The sequence below is a fragment of the Schistocerca gregaria genome, chromosome 8 (assembly GCF_023897955.1).
Source record: "Schistocerca gregaria isolate iqSchGreg1 chromosome 8, iqSchGreg1.2, whole genome shotgun sequence".
NCBI classification, from domain to species: Eukaryota; Metazoa; Arthropoda; class Insecta; order Orthoptera; family Acrididae; genus Schistocerca; species Schistocerca gregaria.
This window is the reverse complement of record NC_064927.1, coordinates 145,269,367-145,283,714: the sequence shown is the minus strand read 5'-3', so window position 1 is coordinate 145,283,714 and position 14,348 is coordinate 145,269,367. Positions and strand designations below refer to the sequence as shown.

Below are 14,348 nucleotides of genomic sequence, written 5' to 3'. Positions count from 1 at the left end.
TAAAGCGATAAACATATATCACCCAAAAGGTAATGCAATAATGTCTGCCAACGATCAATATTCTACAAGAGAGAATGTAATGCACGTGCCAGCAGTGTGCAGAAATGGCTTACTTATTTAGTAAAAAGGCGTTACTGCTTTAGTTACAACTAACAGGTACTAAAAGAGTATTTACTAAAGGAATAATTTACTAAAGTAGTCCAGACTAAAGAAATAGGAGTTGCTACAAGAGTAATTTATACTAGTTTGGTGCTCATCACCATAGGAGTCAAATGTCATAAGGGTTACATCCAATTAGCCTAATGACCTCAAAAGTGTGTATTCAAAACTAATATCATTTGTTCCCATCATTTTTTCTTGGCACTCCCTCCATATCATGAGTAAAGGGGCTATAGGTCTAACTTGAACAGTGTGTTGCTCCCTCCCCACCTACACGACAATGTTTTGGTTTTCAGTCCAAAGACTTGTTTGATGCAGCTCTCCAAAATATTTAACCAGTGTAAGTCTCTTCATCTATGTATAACTACTGCAAGCTTTATCCACTTCTACTAGTTCATTGTATCAGGCTTAATTCCCCCCCCCCCCCCTACAGTTCTTACCTCATACACTTCTATTCCAATATGCCTTGGCATGTATCCAATCAACCTATCTTGTTATTTAGTCAACTTGTACCATCCATTTCTTTTCTTCCTAATTTGGTTCAGTACCTTTTAATTAGTTACCCAGACCATCCATAATTCTCCAGCAGAACCGTATTTCCAAAGCAATTCTCCTCTTCCCTCATGCAGAATCACACACCAAAAAAATATTTTCTAGAAGTCTTCCCAATATATAAAAAGCAGTGTGTATGTATCTGTCTGTGACCTCCTTCCAAATCGCTGGATAGATTTAAACCAAATTTGACACAGAAACAGCAGGCCTTACAAATATCAGCACTGTGGGGTTTATTACCTCCTAGCTCCAATAGGAGTGAAGATACCGGCAAAAATATGTTTCTTCCAGCCCCTGGCGTACAGGGTGCCCTGCATGACAGGCACGTCATGTGAGAATAGTATCGGCATGCCAAATCAACCTGCTTTACAGGGTTGCCTACATGTCAGCGACAAGAAATGGTTCTCTGTGTATTTGAGTCGTATCGGCCTGATTTATGCCCAAGTTTTGCATGGCAGCCTGCACATCAAGGACAAATAAATTTTTTTCAAATCTCTGATGTGTGGCCTGCCAGCATGACAGGCATGTTGTGGGCAGTAGCATCCACTTGATTTTTTTTTTAACTATATGGCAGGGACTACAGGTGCTGGTGAGGATAGCTGAGGACGAGTTGAGATGGATAGAGGACGGGATGGACAGAGCGAGGGGGAGGAGGAAAGACAAAGAGAGAGGAGGAGATGGAAAGACAGAAGGGGAGGAGGATATGGTTAGAGGGAGAGAGTAGGAAGATATGGTCAGAGAGAGGGGGTGGAGAAAATGGACAAAGAGAAGTGAAGGAGAAGATGAACGGGCAGAGAGAGAGGGGGAGGAGACCGATAGAGGTGTGAGGATGAGGTAGACACAGAGAGTGGGAGCAGGAAGCATGTTCAATATATGTGTTAAACACATTCCCAGGCCAAGCCACAAGGAAAAGGCTAGTAATCACTATATTGAGTTATGGTTCTGTCTGTAGTGACAAGGATGTAAAACACAAACTTTCTTAGCTTCTGTACCTGTGATACGATGATGCAGTTATGTTCACAAAATGTGCATTGTTGATTGCCATCTAATCCAGCTTTGGACTTCAACCTTTATGTTTCAGGGGAAACTTCAAGTGTGCCTCACTGTCTGTACAGCACACTTGGGCAGGGGAACACACACACACACACACACACACACACACACACACACACACACACACACACACACACAACAATAATTTAGGCCTATTAACCAAACAGCAAAAGCACTTAGATTACTAAAAAAAAAAAAAAGCTATTAAGTCTACATGATACTGCTCTCTCGTGTACACATTAGCAGCTGTCTGCCTTTCTTGAAGTGAACTAGAGCAACAATACTCACCACTGTGGTGCTTCAATCAGAAGAGCCTACTGCCAGGCAGCAATAGCAGAGAAGTTAGCAAAAGCATCGGAAGTAACGGGAGTATGCCCATTCAGTTTTAATGTTTATTTGTTGGAGTGGTGTGCTCCTTCCTGTAAACAGCAAGACACAAAATTGCAGCTCAGATCACTGAATACAAAACAAGACTGGAGACACCAGCGAGCATAGGAAATCCAACCATGAACTTTTCCGGGATTACTAGAATTAAGTGCCACAAGTGCGCACACTCATTTCTTGCATCTGCCTTTGGCCGAAAACATCATCAATTGACAGAAGGGCACAGAAATTGAAAATCCTATCATCACTGTTGGAGAATTTTTTCAAACAGAAACAAAAAGATAAAAAGTAGAAGGAAAACAGAAAGGAAGAGGGGAAAAAGACAACTTTATCATCTAGGTCTGAACAACATTCCGCAAAAAGAATATTGTTCCTAGCTCCTCAGAAAACAGTGATAAATGTACATAATGGTGGCACGAGGACTATACAGATTAGAAAGGTGCAGGATGTTCCAACGTGTCACTTGTTATATAGCTATAACTTTTATTAACTGCAGCAGAACTGCAACATCAATATAAAATTATATTTGACTTCTACCCACTTGTTTAATATAATGCCAACAGTAATGTGGACTCATTCATGTACAGTAAAAGTATATTACTGAAGCATGTTTGTGTACAGTTGCTCTACGCCCTGCCAAAATCTAGTTGTAACTAACTGTATTAATGTGAAAATTATTGCTAGTGGCAGGCATTCTTGACCCTTGATTAACTGACTAAGACACTGCTGGATCCAAAAAACCAGCCACAATTAAATATCTGATCCATGTCTGCAAAACAGCTTGTTTTGTAGCCTGGGATGAGTGTTACATAACAATTACTGCCGCAGCCATTATTTAAGTGCTGCTCTCTTGTGGCTAAATAATTTCAGTGGTCTTCCGCCTTTGTTCAGTGACTGGAAAGAATTAAAATATACAGATATTCAACAAGTACCAACTGTTTTCGGTTCTGTCATAGTGCAATGATCAGAACCACATGAAAATTTTATTTGGTATTTTCTCAGCATGGAATTACTTCCGCTTTAATGATTTTTTTTTTTTTTTTTTTTTTGCACAATGGTTATTTTTTACATATTATAAATTAACTTTGTTTTTGAGTTTACTAAGAACTATAATTAACATCAAAACATTTTAGGAAACCAGTATTTTTTACCATTGTTTTTTGTGCTGTCTTCACAGAAATCTTGTTTTATGTATTTGCTTCAATTCATAAATGGAATTAGTGAACTTTTTAGCTCAACAGAATAAAAGATAATCAGCAGGTTTTATTTAAAGTTATTTGTTCACTGCCTTGTAATACTTTGCACCACTCAAAATGCAGCCCCAATGGGAATGTTTTTTCGAACATGGGATGAGTTTGCTGACATTTGTAAGCATCTGGGCATCGCCCTAACTACTATCAAATGATTGGCAGCTGCTACGAATCAATGTGCTGGAAGAGCTCCCGAGAGTCACGTACCTGTCATACATGTACCAGAGGTGTCTCAGATACTATCGTCTCCTGTGGGTTCAGTCTTCTCTGCAGAAAATACAGGATCTGTAACTACCGTCCATTTGACTGCAAGTGGTGCGTGAATCGTAGATCTAGGCATCCCGTATAGGGTGGACGGAAACCAGGGAGGACTCAGAGTGTTGTATTGATCCCTCCCTAATCAACAACGTTGAGGTGCTGTCTTTCACTGAAACCTGACACTGAGCCTGAGCCGTGAGACTCACTTCACCTGTTTTGAGGAAACCTGTTTGTCCGGTATCAGGAGGGGGCAAACACAAAAGGGTGGAGGTCTATTAATCGTCTGCACTTCAAACGTACTGTGAATAATGGTATCCCTAAGGGAAATGTCAGCAAGGGAAAGGAAAAGACACCAGATGCACTCAGTTTGTATACCTGAGGGCCTCATTAAACTTGAGGCTACTCCAGCAGTCACTGAGGGAACAGGGTGCAGCCCACTGTAGATTGTGGCACGTGTTGGAACAAATGACGGCTCCAGGGTCATTCTTGAGTTATTCCAGTGACTGGCGGAGGAGGCTGAAATACCAGCCTTGGCATGGAGTTTCAACGAAGCTCACACTTTGCAGCAGTGTCCCCAGAACTGGTCGTGGCTCTTTGGTTCTGAGTTGATTGAATGGACTGAACCTGAGACTTCAAATGTTCTGTGACAAGTTAGGCTGTGACTTCCTGGACTTGCGCCATAGGGTTGAGAACTGTAGGGTCCCCCTTAAAAGGTCAGGTGATCACAACACAACAGAGGCTGCTCCTCAGGTAGCTGTGTGTGGGGTGCATGCAAGGGTTTTTAGATTAGGCAACTCTCTGTCCAATTCACATAATGATAGCTGTAGGAAACCCACAAATATCAGTGTGAGATCGAAACAAATGCCTCACACAGGAGAGTGTGTACTATCCTAATGGTAAACTGCCTGAGGCATTCACAAAAAAGTGCCAGAGTGTGAAGCGCTCATGAGAAGCAGGCAAGTTCACATAATACTAGGCACAGAAAGCTGGTTGACACCTGAAATTGACAGCAGTGAGATTTTGGGGAAAATTTTAAATATATATCAAAAAGATAGGCAAGTGGAAAATGAATGCAGTGTTTTTGTTGCAATAGACAAGAAACTCAAGTCTAGTGAAATAGAAATTGAAGCAGCATGTGAGATTGTTTGAGCAAGACTCAGTATCAGGGGTAGACATAAAATGATAATTGGGTCCTTCTATCACCCACCAGACTGATCTCCTGAGGAAACCGAAAACTTTAGAGAAAACCTCGGTTCACTTGCACATAAGTTCCCTAATCAGTCATACAGTGATCATCAGTAGAGAATTTAATCATCCAACATTTTTCTTGGGAAAATCACAGTTATGTTAGTAGTGACTGTGGTAAAACATCCTGCAAAACTTTATTAATTGCCTTCTCTGACAACTACCTACAAGGGTGGTTTGAAAAGTTCTTGGAACGGAACAGAAAGTACTTACATCACTGAAACTTTTTTTTTAATTTTTTAATGTAGATTAATGCACTTGGTCCAACGATGTTCCAGTGCCTTGATCCTATCTCGAAAGTGAGTTTCCTCCAGGTCTGCAAAATAGTTGTCAACTCCGGCTATTAATTCTTCATTTGAGTGAAGAAAAATTTTCAGTTTTGGAAAGAGACGGAAATCTGGCAGAGCAGAATAAGACAGGTGTGGCAACAATTCATACCTTAGTTCATGTAATTTTGCCTTTGCAATGACACTTGTGCGGGCAGGTATTGTCTTTATGGAAAGTAACTTTCTTCTGAGCTAAACCAGGCCTTTTTTCACGTATCTTTTGTTGTAATTTGTCCAGGAGGTTAGCATAGTATTCTCCAGTAATTGTTTGCCCAGTGGGAGATAATCTACTAACAGAATCCCCTACATATCCCAAAACACTGATGCCATGACCTTTCCTGCCAAAGGAATTGTCTTTACTTTCTTTGGTGGTGGAGAAACATCATGTTTCCACTGCTTTGTCTGTTGTTTTGTCTTTAGGGTATAGCAGTGCACCCAAGTTTCATCTGTGGTCACAAACTGGCACAAAAAATCTTGTTCGTTTCTCCTAAAATGAGCCAAACATTGTTCCGAATGTCCATTCTCACATGTTTTTGATGCAGTGTGAAGAGTCATGGCAACCATCTTGCAGATTATTTTTTCATTTCTAATTCTTCAGTTAAAATGTGATATACCCTTTCAGATGACATCTGGTAAGCTTGAGGAATTTCACACACTTTCAATCAGCTATCCTCCATGACCAATTAGTGCACTTTTGCAATGATTTCTGGAGTAGTGACACATCCTGGGCGACTATTGCACAAATCATTCTCAAGCTCACTCAACCAAATTTAAATTCATTTTTCCACTTGGTAATGGTTGAATATGAAGGAGCAGAGTCCCCCAGTGTATTCTGGAATTCGACATGAATATCCTTTGCTTTCATATGTTTCTTTATGAAGTACTTAATCACTCCTCAAATCTCAATTTTTTTCTATCTTCGCAAATCACTACTCGGGAACAAAAACAGTGCCACGTCACCGCCACAACTCTCTTCCAAGAGCACCAACATGGCATGCGTTTACAGGCAACAGTCCAATTAATATCACTTTAACAACTCGTTGCGCTAGCACTGACCTCTCATGGTAATTCTGACAACTTTTCAAACACCCTCATAGAACATATAGTTCGGAACCCCACTCATGATGGAAATATACTGGATCTAATGGCAACAAACAGACCTGACCTCTTTCATGTTGTGCACATTGAAACTGGTATCAGTGACCATGACGCAGTTATGGCAACAATGATTACCACAGTGCAAAAGGCGACAAAAACGAGCAGAAAGATATATATGTTCAGTAACGTAGATAAAAAATCTAGTAGTGTCATGCCCCTGTGAGGAACTTGATACTTTCAGCATGGGGCAGGAGCATGTAGAGGAACTCTGGTTCAAGTTTAAAAGAACAGCTGACCATGCACTGGATAGATATGTACAAAGTAGAGCAGTTCATAACGGAAGAGAACTTCCACAGTATACAGTCGCTGTAAAAAAAACTTCTAAAGACACAGAGATTACTACATACTAGGTGTAAGACGAAGCATAGGGCTGTAGACAGAGAAAAGCTGAATGAATCTTCTTTGGTTGTCAAGAGAGCAATGCATGATGCCATCACTGCCTATCATAGCAAAACATTGTCATGAGATCTTTCACAGAACATATTCTGAGCTCAAACAGAATGAGGTATCTTGAACAGAATGACCTCCTGAAAGTCAACCAGCATGGATTTCGAAAACATTGATCATGTGAAACCCAACTTGTATTTTTCTGACGTAACATGCTGAAAGCTTTGGCTCAACCTTCAGATGCAGTATTTCTTGATTTCCAAAAAGCATTTGACTCAGTACCACACCTACACTTATTGTCAAAAGTACAACCATATGGGGTATCTAGGGAAATTTGTGACTGGATTGAAAACATTTTGGTAGAGATAACACAGCATGTTATCTTGGATGAAGAATCAACGTCAGATGTATAAGTAACTTCAAGAGTGTGCCAGGGAAGTGTGTTGGGATACTTGCTGTTCAAGTTGTATATTAAAGACCTTGCATACAACATTAACAGTAAAATCAAGCATTTTTTGCAGAGGATTCAGTTATCTATAATAAATTATCATCTGAAAGAAGCTGCATAAACATTCAGTCAGATCTTGGTAAGGTTTCAACATGGTGCAGAGATTAGCAACCTCCACTTCAATAGCTGCCACCCATTCCATACCAAGAAGACCTTTCCGTACAGCCTAGCCACCCGTGGTGGTTGCATCTACAGTGACGAGCAGTCCCTCTCAAAATATACCGAGGATCTCACTGAAGCCTTCACTGACCGTAATTATCTTCTCATCCTTGTACAAAAACAAATCTTCTGTGCCTTATCTTCCCAGTCTCCCACCAACTCCCAAACTCCCACAGTCCAGCCACAAAGGAGCATTCCCCTCGTAACTCAATACCATCCAGGACTGGAGCAACTGAATTACATTCTCCGCCAGGGTTTCAATTACCTCTCGCCGTGCCCTGAAATGAGAAATGTCCTGCCCACTATCCTTCCCACCCTTCCCACCGTGCTATTCCGCCGTCCACCAAAACTACACAATATACTCGTCCATCCTTACACAATCCCTACTCCCAATCCCTTACCTCATGGCTCATACCCCTGTAATAGACCTAGATTCAAGAACTGTCCCATATATCCTCCTACCACCACTTACTCCAGCCCGATCACTAAAATCACCTATCCCATCAGAGGCAGGGCTACCTGTGAACCAAGTAATGTGTTTTAAAAGCTAAGCTGCAACCTCTGTGCTGCATTCTATGTAGGCATGACAACCAACAAGCTGTCTGTCAACATGAACGGCCACCAACAAACTGACGCCAAAAAACAAGTGGACCACTCTGTTGCTGAACACACTGCCAAACATATCCCTCATCTCAATGACTGCTTCACAGCCTGTGCCATATGGATCCTTCCCACCAACACCAGCTTTTCTGAATTGCGCAGGTGGGAACTCTCCCTGCAATACATACTACGTTCCTGTAACCCTCTTGTCCTCAACCTTCGTTAGTCACTGTCCTCACCCACCCAGCCTCCTCCCTGTTCCCATTCCAGCACTACACAGCCATCATTTCACTGCCACACCCAGTCTTTTAATTTCTTTCCACTACTTACACCTTCCCCCCTCCGCACCTTATCTCCTGCTCTCTGTCTAAACTGCAACACTTCACTGTCCGCCACTCCCACCATACTATCCCTCCCCCTCTCTGCCACAGCCTCCTCCTTTCCCCCACCCAGTTGCCACTCCCATTATGCACTGATGCGGCTGTTTGCAGTGTGGTTTCAGCTTTCAGAGACTGCAGATGTGTGTGTGTGTGTGTGTGTGTGTGTGTGTGTGTGTGTGTGTGTGTGTGTGTGTGTACTGCTGACAAAGGCCTTAATGACCGAAAGCTTTAATTGTGTGAATCTTTTTGTTGTGCCTATCGCAACTCAGCATCTCCACTATATGATAGAAGAGATAGAGAAGATCCAACGGAGAGCAGCGCGCTTCGTTACAGGATCATTTAGTAATTGCGAAAGCGTTACGGAGATGATAGATAAACTCCAGTGGAAGACTCTGCAGGAGAGACGCTCAGTAGCTCGGTACGGGCTTTTGTTGAAGTTTCGAGAACATACCTTCACCGAAGAGTCAAGCAGTATATTGCTCCCTCCTACGTATATCTCGCGAAGAGACCATGAGGATAAAATCAGAGAGATTAGAGCCCACACAGGAGCATACCGACAATCCTTCTTTCCACGTACAATACGAGACTGGAATAGAAGGGAGAACCGATAGAGGTACTCAGGGTACCCTCCGCCACACACCGTCAGGTGGCTTGCGGAGTACGGATGTAGATGTAGATATATGGTGAGTGGCAACTTTCCTTCTCTGGTATTTTTACAGTCCATCTTGGATTCCATTGTTTGATTGTAAAGCCACAAACAGTTTGCTTTTTTCCATTCTTCTGAAAATAATTTGTGTCGGTATTTCCGAACCATGACTTACTGAACAGATAGTTCAGTAATATTCACAGCTGTAAGAATTTGCATTCTTTGGAACTGGAATTATTACAAATTGTTTAAGTTTGAGGGTATTTCCCCTGCCTCATAGATATTTCAAACCAGGTGGAATAGTTCTGTCAAGGTTGGCTCTCCCAAAGATATCAGCAGTTATGAGGGAAGGTAGTGTAGTCAAGGGGTCTTGTTTCGGCTTAGGTCTTCTTCTTGCAGTATCACATCATCTACGTCAACTCTGTCTTCTTCCTCTTACTTCTCTATAATGTTGCATTTAAGTTTGTTTCCTTTATATAGGCCCCTGTATAGTGTCTCAATTTTATCATCACTTATGTAAAATGTCAAAATATCAACAGCTGCTTTGATAATTCTGCAATAAATTTTTGTTCATTGCAGTTTTTTTTGGGTAGGGGGGAGAGACAGTCATAGTCTAGCAAAAGAAGAATGAAAATGTGTGTGTCCACGTAATCATCTTTTATGAGGGTCTAAATAGTTCCCGAGCTTTAAGTAGTAGTCAATCAGAGTTTGGTCACATCATTTGACTACTACTTCATTCACTCTCACAAAGCAAGGCTGCTTACTCTTTAGTAGACTCACTTTTGAGGTTCCTAAATTGCTTAAGGTTAATTGCATGATGGGTCTTACGAAATATAACAACGCAATATCTTGAGCTTTTTTGTCCACTATGGCCCCATTGTAAGTAAAAAATTAAACAATAACCTGTCTTTCACCTAAAGATTCAAGTGCCATTCGGGAATATGCCCTTACATGCAGTATGTAAGATGTTTCAGGGTGCAGTGCAGCTGATGTACAATCTGCACTACTATCTTCATTGCTTTGTCAATACCAATCGTAACTTTTCAGTTGCTTTAAGTTTTTCTTGGTTATTGGTGTTTATGATTTTTCCCAATTTATCAAAATATTGTGTAAAATACCTGTACAAACAAAGGGCTTCTCAGCAATCATTTTGGAAAAACAATAATTAAACACAAATGAATAATGAATGACTTTGAGACAGCTACTATGGTGTCTTCCCTTTCCATTTGTGTATGGTGCACAGGAGAATGACTGCTTAAATGCCTCTTTGTGTGCTGCAGTTAGTTGAATCTTGTTTCCACATTCCCTATGGGAACAATATGTAGAGTGCTGCAGTATTATCATAGAATTCTCACTTAATACTGGTTTTTGAAACACTATAAGCACTCTTTCATTGGATAATCACCTGCAGATCCCAATTGTCTTAGCTTAGAAGGCAAGTCGTATTGTTATGTGTTTGCCAATTTAGCTTTATTGTTGAATTTTTTATGGAATTCCAATAAAGAAGTTTGTGACAGTATTGTATGTTGCTGGGAAAATCAAGGTCCTCAGTACAGGAAATTACAAGGATTTGTGGGGTATAAGTGATTGGTTGACCATTTTTGCAGATATGATATGTGGTCTGATCTGATAACATCACTGTGTTCATTCATTTTTGACTTACAATATTTATATGCACTTGATAACATGATCAATGAGTGAGGCTGGGAACTTTTCAGACCACCACCATTAGATTTTGTTACAGAATGATAAGAGCTCAGTTTATTAATGCATTTGCTGTGCCTATTTCTGTGTACTATGAACAATGTCTGTCAACCTCACTGAAGGCCAATTTGGGGTCCTGAGAAATGTTGGAATACAAGACACAATTCTGATCCCACAACTTATCTTAGAAGATAGGTTAAAGAGGGACAACCTACATCTGCAGGTTTTGTACACCTAGAGGAAGCTTCTGACAGTGCTGACTGGAACACACTCTTTGAAACTCTGAGGGTAGCAGCGGTAAAATACAATCAGTGAAAGGCATATACAACTTGTACACAAACCAGACATCAGCCGAGCATGAAAGGGTAGCAGTTGCTGAGAAGGGAGTGAGATAGGATTGTAGCCTATTACTGACATTGTTCAATCTTTACATTGAGTAAGCAGTAAATACAGGCAGAGAAAAATTTGAAGAAGCATTAAAGTTCGGGGAGAAGAAGTAAAGCCTTTTTAGGTTTGCTCTGTCAGATAACATCAAAAGACTCGGAAGTGAAGTTGAACAGACCTGATAGTGTCTTATAAGTACGGTATGAAATGAACATTAACAAAAGCTGAACAATGGTACTGAAATATAGCCAAATTAAATAAGGAATTATACTACGGAATGAGAAACAACTCATAGATGAATTTTGCTATTTGGACACTAAAGTAACTGAAGATGGGCAAAATAGAAAGGACATAAAACATAGACTTTCTACGGCAACAAAAAGGTTTCTGAAGAAGAGAGATTTATTAACATCAAATATAAATTTAAGTGTTTGGAAGTCTTTTCTGACGGCATTTGTCTGGAGTGCAGCCTTGGATGGAATTGAAATGTGGACAATAAGCAGTTAGGGCCTAACACAAGAAAATACTACAACTTTAAGAAATGTGGTGCTACAAAACAATACTGAGGAGATACTGAATAGAATTGGCGTGAAACGAAATTTGTGCCATAACTTGAGTAAAAGAAGGGATTGGATGACAGGACACATTCCCACATTCTGAGGGACACATTTACACATTCTGAAATATCAATAAAACATCAATTTAGTAGCGGCACAGGTGTTGGGGGGGGGGGGTGACTGCACAGGTAGAGCAAAAGACATGTTCAATAAGCAGGTTAAAATGTATGTGTGCCAACAGTTATTTGAAGAACAGGTTTCCACTGTATATAGTAGCATGGAGAGCTGAAACAGAGCAGTCTTCAGACTGAAAACAAGAACACTAAATTTCAACTCAGTGACGAAAGTTTTCTGTCAATGAGTATATTTACAAACATTTCTTTGCAAGGATGAAAACAAGTAGGGCACTCAGCACTTCCCAACTTTGGCAGCCTAGGTGGTTGGTTTATTGTCGCCTTTTGCAGAGAACATAGCTGTCAAAATTTATCTCCGACTGATTTCCAATATTTCTTGTTAAATACTCCAATGGAATGTTTGGGACGAGTCAAACAGATAGCCACATTTTAAAATTCTGTACAAAATATGAACAGAAATACGAAAAATAATACTGCCACGTCTATTCGAGAGGTATGGGGGACCCAAACTACGAGCCTGCATTAAAACACAGCACTAACAAAGACAGATGAGTACATTTTCTATATATGTTATAAACTACTGCATATAGAAAGGAAATATTTCTGGCTATTTGCATTTTCTGTGGAGCACAACCGCAATCTCTTGTTAAGCTATGGAATGGGACAGTTTAGAGTATTCATCCGCTTCCGAAGGGAAAAATAGGGGAACATTATCTTAAGCCACAATAAAAAAAAATTTCACTGTTTTCCGTGGTTTGAATGGTCTTCGTCGAAGGCGTTAACGGCACTTCACACTCACTTTATGACAGGCGCACACATGATTTCTGTAAGTGTGTTTAAAACAGGTGCAGAATAACGAAACATAAGAACCTACCACAAAACAAGGTACAACAATTTTATTGTAAGATCAGATGTTCTCGAAATACACGCACAGAACGATTTTCCCTAACTTCACAAATAAATTGTAATTTACAACACAATAAGACTTCTTCATTAAATTACTTACCTCTTTCCAACGTTTTATGGCATTTAAATTCATTTATGTTTCATTCAAATTTGTTTGGTTTTCCCAACAACACATAACACTGTCACAAAACATATGCGTTGGAATATCTTTGAGAATCCAACAATAAGGCTGTGGCAGCACAACCATTGAAAACTGGCACAAATGAAAACGACATAACTTACCTTCTCAAATTAACTCCGATTCAAACACATGTTTCAGTTAGCTGGTTAGTCAGTCTAATACTTCTCTACTTTGTGAATTAAAAAAGTGCTTTAGGGAACTAACTGCTGAATTTATTGAAATATATATAAGTCACACATGTTTGTAGATTACAGCGATCCAAATAACAAGACAGCTGCTCGTAAGTTTTTAATACAAAAAACAAGAGCTGTTGCCCCTACAGCAAGCTGCAGCTCAAGTGAGGATAACGTCATTGTAAATTTAACCAAAACTGCCTGTTCTATCTGCTTTGCCCAGAGAAATGTCATTCATTACATTGCTTGCATAAGGGATTGCTATCATACTTTCACTGTCATATGTCATAATATTTTGAGGCGGTATAGATTAAACGAAAAAGTATTTATTCTGCAAAAGAGTGCAACCAGAACATTGTGTTAGTTGATACATAAAACCACAAACTTGATAATGTCGCTTAAACCTCCAATTTATATTTGTACAATTCTCCTGTTCCTGCGCAACTACATTACTTTATGTATGTTTCACAAAAAAAAAAAAAATATCACCACTGTTGCAATGTCTGAGTGTTTCAGTCCATTTCTTTATGAAAAATTACAAACGGCTGACAACATACAAATAAATTCTACTTATTAATCAATCTGATTCTTCCCACAGTACTTTTTTTCACTTCAAGCTACACCCATACTGCAATCTATTTCATTGAAATACATTGAAGAGCATTTTTCAGTAGTTCCAGGGATAACAGTCTGGATGATTGATTGATCTGACCTTGTAACACTAATCAAAACTGCCTTGCTGTGCTGGTACTGAGAACGGCTGAAAGCAAGGGGAAACTACGGCCGTAATTTTTCCCAAGGGCATGCAGATTTACTGTATGATTAAATGATGATGGCGTCCTCTTGGGTAAAATATTCCGGAGGTAAAATAGTCCCCCATTCGTATCTCTGGGCGGGGACTACTCAAGAGGACGTCGTTATCAGGAGAAAGAAAACTGGCATTCTAGAGGGCGGAGCGTCGAATGTAAGATCCCTTAATCGGGCAGGGAGGTTGGTATATTTAAAAAGGGAAATGGATAGGCTGAAGTTATATATACTGGGAATTAGTGAATCTAGGTGGCAGGAGGAATAAGGTTTCTGGTCACGTAAATACAGGGTTATAAATACAAAATCAAATAGGGATAATGCAGGAGTAGGTTTAATAATGAATAAAAAATAGTAATTCGGGTAAGCTACTACATACAGCATAGTGAACGCATTATTGTGGGACCGATGACTTCGCTGTCTGGTCTCCTCCCCCACAC

At 40.1% G+C, this 14,348-nt stretch overlaps 1 protein-coding gene across 3 annotated transcripts in view; it reads right to left on the bottom strand.

Annotated features, from left to right (window-relative positions):
* The window catches only part of LOC126284229 (uncharacterized), a 333,906-nt gene extending 320,945 nt beyond the window's left edge, over positions 1–12,961 (bottom strand). For 2 of the 3 annotated variants that reach the window (XM_049983007.1, XM_049983006.1), the window contains exons 1-2: positions 12,851–12,945; positions 2,053–2,183 (exon numbers count right to left, since the gene is read on the bottom strand). The gene's annotated coding sequence lies outside the window, so the exon portion shown is untranslated. Of the gene's footprint in view, positions 1–2,052; positions 2,184–12,850 lie in introns of all 3 variants that reach the window. The other variant, XM_049983005.1, reaches the window with a different exon arrangement.
* Positions 12,962–14,348: the final 1,387 nt, after the last annotated feature.